This window comes from Suricata suricatta, chromosome 16, assembly GCF_006229205.1.
Source record: "Suricata suricatta isolate VVHF042 chromosome 16, meerkat_22Aug2017_6uvM2_HiC, whole genome shotgun sequence".
Lineage (NCBI taxonomy): Eukaryota > Metazoa > Chordata > Mammalia > Carnivora > Herpestidae > Suricata > Suricata suricatta.
Window position 1 is genome coordinate 40,876,660 of NC_043715.1, and position 7,717 is coordinate 40,884,376.

Genomic DNA, 7,717 nt, shown 5'->3' on the forward strand with positions numbered 1-7,717 from the left:
TAAAAACATTTTTTAATGTTTTATTTATTTTTGAGAGAGAGAGAGAGAGAGACAGAGACAGAGAGAGAGAGCAGGGGAGGGTAAGAGAGAGAGGGAGACACAGAATCTGAAGATAGGCTCCAGGCTCTGAGCTAGATATCAGCACAGAGCCTGATGCGGGGCTCGAACCCATGAACTGTGAGATCATGACCTGAGCCAAAGCCGGATGCTCAACCGACAGAGCCACCCAGGTGTTCCAAATATACACAGGATTTAAATAAACAAAAGACTTGAATGGGAATTTTGAACAGCATAAAAATGTCATTTCCCTCTAAAAATAGCAGTTTATTTATAAACTGGATTTTTGAATAGGATTTACTGAAGAAAAAGTACTTTATTTAAAAAAAAATTTTTTTTTGAGAACGTGAGCAGGGGAAAGGCAGAGGGAGAGGGTGAGAATCTTAAGCAGACATGATGCCCAGCGGAGAGCCTGAAATGGGGCTCAATCCCATGAACCTTGAGATCATGACCTGAGCTGAAATCAAGAGTTGGTCACTTAACCAACTGAGCCCCCAGAAGCTCCTGAACAAAAGTATTAAAACAAAATCAGGGGCAGCAAGGCCTATGAAATAATAAATTAAAAAAAAAGAAATATTAAATTTTATTTATTTATTTGAGAGAGAGAGAGAGAGTGAGAGTGAGTGAGAGAGAGAGAGAGAGAGAGAGAGAGAGAGAGAGAAAGCGAGTGAGCATGAGCAGGGGAGAGAGAGAATCCCAAGGAGGCTCCATGCCCAGCATGGATCCTGACTTGGGGCTCGATCTCATGACCCTGGGATCATGATCTGAACTGAAACCAAGAGTTGGATGCTCAATTGACTGAGCCACCTAAGTGCCCCTATGAAATATTAAAATATAAACATCAGAGGCAGATAAATGGACTGCCAAAAAAGGCCAGACATAGATCTAAATAATCATGGTTTTTATGGTAAAGGTAAGTGAAGTGAAGAAATTAGGATTCTTTCATAAATAGAATGGTGCTGGATCAACTGAACATTTGGAGAAATCGAACTACTAGATATCTCCCTTAGTTTTCTTCAAAATAAACTTCAGGTAAGTTGAAGTCTTACATATTAAAAGATGTTTTAAATTTATTTATTTTGAGAGAAACAGAGACAGTGAAAGTGGAGGAAGGGAAAAGAGAAAGGGAGACAGAAAATCCCAAGCAGGCTCCACAGTGTCCACGTAGAGCCAAACATGGGGCTTGAACTCATGAAACCATGAGACTATGACCTGAGCCAAAACCAAGAGTCAGACCCTTGACTTACTGAGCCTTAAAGAGTGAGACAGAAAAATCCCATAAAAGTTTAAAAAAAAATTATAGAATATTTTTATAACCTTAGACTAAAGAAGACTTTCCCAAAGATATGTATATTTACATATATGTATATTATTTTATATGCATAGAGAGTATAATACTTTTAAAATATTGTTTTAGGGAGATGGTGTGAGTAGGGGAGAGGAACAGAGGGAGGAGAAGAATCTTAAGCAGGATCCACACTCAGTGGGGAGCTCAATGCAGAGCTTGATCCCAGGATCCTGGGATCATGACCTGAGCGAAAATCAAAAGTCAGATGCTCAATCAGCTGAGCAACCCAGGCACCCCTGAGAATATAATACTTTTATGAAACTTTTTCTCAAATTAAAATTCTATTTGGAATAAAATTGGCTTTTTCATACAAAAGACTAGAATAACAATCTATATTGGGATTGAAAACGTATGTAGAAATAAAATGTATGACACAATGCACAAATGCCAGGGGAGAAGAATGGATGCTTACTGTTCTTATGGTATTTTTTATACCATATGTGAAGAGACATAATATTACTTGAATGTTGATTGTGGTAAGTTAAAGATGTTTGCTATAAAATAAAGTCACTTTAAAATCACTAAAAATAAGCAAAAATACAACAAAATATTGAATTGTAAAAATAGTTCAAGGGACATCTGGGTGGCTCAGTCACTTAAACATTTGGCCCTGGATCTCAGCTCAGGTCATGGTCTCACTATTCATGAGATTGAGCACTGTATCAGGCTCTGCACTGATGATGTGGAGCCTGCTTGGGATTCTTCCTCTCCCTTTCTCTCTGCCCCTCCCCCACTTGCACGGTCTCTGTCTTTCTCAATATAATTAAATAAATAAAATAATTCAAAATTAGGCAGAAAAAAGACGGATGGGACAAATAGGAAATAAATAGCAATGTTACAGATATAAATCCAATATATCAGTAATCACTTCAAATATAAATGGCTTAAAAATTCTTTTTAAGAAATGGAAATTGTTAAGAGTGAATAAAAAAGACTCCAATACATGCTGCCTATAGTAAACTCACTTTAAAAGTAAAGACAGGGGTGCCTGGGTGGCTCAGTCAGTTGAGCGTCTGGTTTCAGCTCAAGTCATGATCTCACAGTTCGTGGGTTCAAGCCCCATGTTGGGCTCTGTGCTGAGCTAGCTTAGAGCCTGGAGCCTGCTTCAGATTCTGTGTCTCCCTCTCTCTCTGACCCTCTTCTGCTCACGCTGTATCTCTCTGTCTCTCAAAATAAATAAATAAATAAACAAACAAATAAATAAATAAAAGTAAGGACAAAATATATAGGCTAAAAACAAAGCAGTAGGAAAAGATATAACATGATAACACTAATAAAAAGAAAGCCAGAGTTCCTACATTTGTAGCAGATAAAGTATATTTCAAAGCAAAGAGTGTTTACAAGGAATAAAAGAAATTATTTCTCAATGATAAAAGGTCAATTCAACAAGAAGATGCATATACCAATCCTAAACATTTTTACATTTAATAGCTTCATTTTACATGAAGCAAAAAAGGGTGCCTGGATGGCTCAGTTGGTTAAACATCCAACTCTTGATTTTGGCTCAGGTGATCTTATGATCTTACGGTTTGTGAGATCGAGACCTGAATTGGGAGCTTCCTTGGGATTCTCTCTCTCTCCCTCCCTCTCTGCCCTTCTCCCCTGTTCGTGCCTCCCCCGCCCCCCACCATTCAACTTCAATAAACCAAAAAAAAAAAAATTAAAAAAACAAATAATATGAAGCAAAACAGTAGAAATGAAAGACGACAAATCCAAAATTATACTTAGAGACTACATTATTTCTCAATTATTGATAGGACAGAAAAATCAATAGGCTAGAGAAGATTATGACAACACTAACAGCCAACGTGACCTGACTGACATTTATAATTACCCAATGATATATTTAACTTCATTCAAATGATTCAAATTCTATATCTACAGTGAATTTAAATTAGAAATCAATAATCAAAAGATATTTGGCAAGTGTTCAAATATTGAGAAATTAAATCATATACTCTCTGTAGTCCACAAGTGAAAAAGAAAATCAAATGAGAAATTAGAATGTACTTTTTTCTAAATGAAAATCAAAGTTCGTTAAGATTTGTAGGATACTGCTAGCATTCAGGGGTAAATTTATAGCACTAAATGCCAATACCAGAAAATAAAGATCTCAAATCAATGACTCTCTCTTAAGAAACAGAAAAGAGCAAACAAAATCCAAAGTAAGCAGAAGAAAAAAAAATAACAGACTAGAGTAAAAGCCACTCAAATATTTAACTGTAAAATATTACAGAAATTTATGAGACTCCACATCTGGCTTTTCAATAAAACTCATAAACATCTAGTCACTTTGATCAGAATTAAAAGAGAGAAGATACAAAGAACCAAATTAGACTGCTTTATAGATTTTTTTTCTTACAGTGCTTTAGAGATGTCTTCCGTACACCATAATTTTTCATGAGAAATCAGCTGTCATTCTGATGACAGTACTCCTGTATATGTAATGTGTCATTTATGATTTCCTGGCAGCTTTTATGATTTCCTTTTCTCCACCCCCTGCCCCCAATGTATTGAGATATAGTTGACATATAACAATGTGTAAGTTTAATGTGTATACTGTATTATTTTGATAAATTTAAATATTACAAAATGATCACCACCATAACATTACCTAACACCTCCATCCTATTACATAATTACTATTTCTTTTGTTTGATGAGAATATTTAAGACATTTCATTTTCAAGTATGTAATATAGTATTATCAGCTATAATCAGCATTGTGTACCTTAAATCCCTAGAACTTAATTTTATAATTCCAGTTTGTACCCTTTGAACAATGCCCCTGATTTTCTCCATCTCCAGGACCTGGTTAGCTCTACTGTACTTTGTTTCTCTGAGTTTGGCTTTTTAAAAATTCCACATATGAATGAATGTATATAATATTTGTCTCAGTTTAACATTTCACTTAGTGTAATGCCCTCAACTGTCATCCAAGTTGTCACAAATGGCAGGTTTCTCTTTTTTCTCTGCCTGGAAAGTATTCAGTGTGTGTGTATGTACGTATGTATATAGGATTAGCGATGTCAAGCACATTCTCATTTGCCTATTGGCCATCTGTAGATCTTCTTTGAAAGAGTGCCTATTCATTTTCTCTTTTTTAAAAATAGAGTTTTTAAAATATTGAATCGTGGGGCACCTGGGTGGCTCAGTCAGTTAAGCCTCCGACTTCGGCTCAGGTCAGATCTCACATTGGTGGGTTCAAGCCCTGCCTGCGTCAGGCTCTGTGCTGACAGCTAGCTCAGAGCCTGGAGCCTGCTTCCAGTTCTGTGCCTCCTTCTCTCTCTGCCCCTCCCCCTCTCATGCTCTGTCTCTCTCTGTATCAAAAATAAATAAAACATTAAAAAATTTAAAATATTGAGTTGCATGAGTTATTTATATATTTTAGATACTAACCCCTTATCAGATAGATGGTTTAAAAATATTTTCTTCCATTCCATAAGTTGCCTTTTCATTCTCTTTTTTTTGCTATGCAGATTTTTATTTTAACTGATTAACCAGTTAAACTCCCATCCTTGTTTTTATTCATATTTCATGTAGTCACAATGTGGGCAGAAACTATTTCCATCCTTCCTTTTTTGTCATGTTACATAAACCTGTTCCATGTTTCTCTATGCTTTTATTGTTTTCCTTTGAAATGGCTGTGTACTTTTCTTTTCAAATTTTTATTCAAATGCTAGTTAGTTAAACACAGTACAATATTGGTTTCAGGAGAATTCAGTGACTCATCACTTACATATGACACTCACTGCTCATCATAACAAGTGCCCTCCTCCATCATCTATCAAGCCTATCCACCCCCCCATCAACCCTATTTGTTCTCTATTGTTTTTATTAATTGTTTAATATTTGTTATTTTTGAAAGAGATAGAACATGGGTCGGGGAGGGGCCGAGAGAGGGAGACACAGAATCGGAAGCAGGCTCCAGGCTCTGAGCTGTCAGCACAGAGCCCGACACAGGGCTTGAACTCACAAATGAAATCATGATCTGAGTCAAAGTCCGACACTTAACTGACTGAGCCACCCAGGCGCCCCTATTCTCTATTGTTAAGAGTCTCTTGTGATTTCTTTCCCTCTCTTCCCTTCCCTCCTCCCATATGTTCCTGTGTTCTGTTTCTTAAATTTTACATACGAGTGAAATCATGTGGTATTTGTTTTTCTCTTATTTTCACTTATATACTCTAGCTCCATCCAGGTTGTTTCAAATGCCAAAATTTCATTCTTTTTGATTGTTGAGGAATATTCCACTGTACATGTATACCATATCTTCTTTATCCAATCATCAGTCAATGGACATTTGGGCTCTCTCCATAGTTAAGACTATTGTTGATAATGCTGCTATAATCATTAGGGTGCATGCATCTCTTTGAATCTGTATTTTTGTATCCTTTGGGCAAATATTTGGCAGTGCAATTGCTGGGTGGTAGAGTAGTTTATTTTTAGCTTTTTGAGGAACCTCCATACGGTTCTCCAGAGTGGCTGCAACAGTTTGCATTCCCACCAGCAGTGCAAGGGGCCCCTTTCTCTGCATCCTTGCCACACCTTTCATTTCTTTTGTTGTTAATTTCAGCCATTCTGACAGGTGTGAGGTGGTATCTCATCACGGTTTGGATTTGTATTTATTTGATGATGACGGATGTTGAACATCTTTTCATGCGTCTGTTAGCAATCTGGAAGTCTTCTTGGAAAGTGGTGACTTTATGAAGAAGAGGTCCTGGAGTGCCTTGCTATGCAGTGCCGCCTGTTCAGAACCTGGCACTTAAGGAGAATTTCCTACGTGTGTTGCTTCCACCCTGCTGTTGTGTTGGAGTCACTTTTCCCTTCAGTGCAGTCATCTGCATGACTCTCTGCCTGTTGTGGGCTCCGCTTACTCATCCTCCCCGTTTGGAGGCTCCCTTGCATGGATGTCTGGTTTTCACCTTTCTCAGTGCTGCTGGCTCCCTCTCTACCACACACAGCTTTGCTCTCAACCACATCTTCACATTTCCTACCTTCTTTGATGTGGCCTCTTTTCTACCTTCTGTTGTGGCATTTGTTCAGCTAGTCTTCAGATCGTCTTCTGGGTTATTTACACTACTGTGTTATCTAGTTGTATCTGTTGGATGAGGTGCGCTTAGGTTCCTTGTGCTATACCACATGTTCTTATTTCCTGTGTAATAGGCCATTTGTTCTTTACAGTAGATTCCTGGTAGTATGTTCCTAGGTCAAAGGATACATGTACTGCACATTTTAAAATATATTAAATAGAGGGTGGAGCCAAGATGGCGGAGAGGAAGGGAGCTCTGTAAACTCCCTCCGCACCGTTTTTCTAACTGAGAAGGATATTACGTTCATCTGAGAGAGCGGAAGGAGAAAATACGAACTCCAGAAGGAATAGAACCTCAAAGATACCTGAGTGAGTGGGGACGAATGGGGGGAGATCCGAGGACGGGCCAGCCCGGGACGGGCAGGGGAGGTAAGATCCCCAGCCCAACGTGGCGCAAGTGCGCGGCGCCCGGGAGACAAAGGGAAGAGACAGAGTCGGAACACACTCATAGAACTGTCTCTGGGGAAGAGGTATAGAACGCTTGGCTGCGCTTGGAGACAGAAACCCACTCCATAGATAACTGCTGGGTAGCGGGGCGCAAGAGAAGGAATAGCCTCCAGGCCTAAGCCATCTCGGCGGGGAATCAGAGGTGTCTGTGGCTGTGAGAAGCAGCTGCGCTGGGGAGGCGCGCTCCCCCGGTGGGAAGCGGCTGGAGCAGCGACTGCGCCAGGCGCGAGCAATTCGAACTTGGTTTTGGGAACGGGACCACGGACCGCATTTCCACAGCACACCTCGCCCCCTGCACGGACTGCGCGAATCCCAGATCCCCACAGGGAAGAAATAAGGCGCACACCGACGGGGACCCTCAACAAAGAGTCGGTGGCGGGTGGAGGCCCGGGCGCGTGCTTAGACTGTAGGAGCTCCCAGCTCATTTCCAGCAGTGCACAGCGGCTTGAGCAAAGCAATCGGAAACTAAGAGAGACTCGGTTTTTTGCTTTTTGTTTTTTTCCTTTCCCCCATTGCAATCGCGATCCTGACTGGGGGTGGGGACTCCGCAATTGAGTCTGTGAAGGTGCGCACTTCACCTCCTGCTACTCATTTCGCCTAAGGCAGGGGCCGAGCCTCTGAGAACAGACTCCAAGACTTACCACATCAAACCAAGCCTATCCACCAGAGGGAGCTGCTACTTGCTTTTTTTTTCGTTTTTGTTTTTTTGTTTTGTTTTTTTTGGTTGTTTTTTTAATATATAACAAAAATTTTTCTTTCTTCACTAGTTTCGTACTT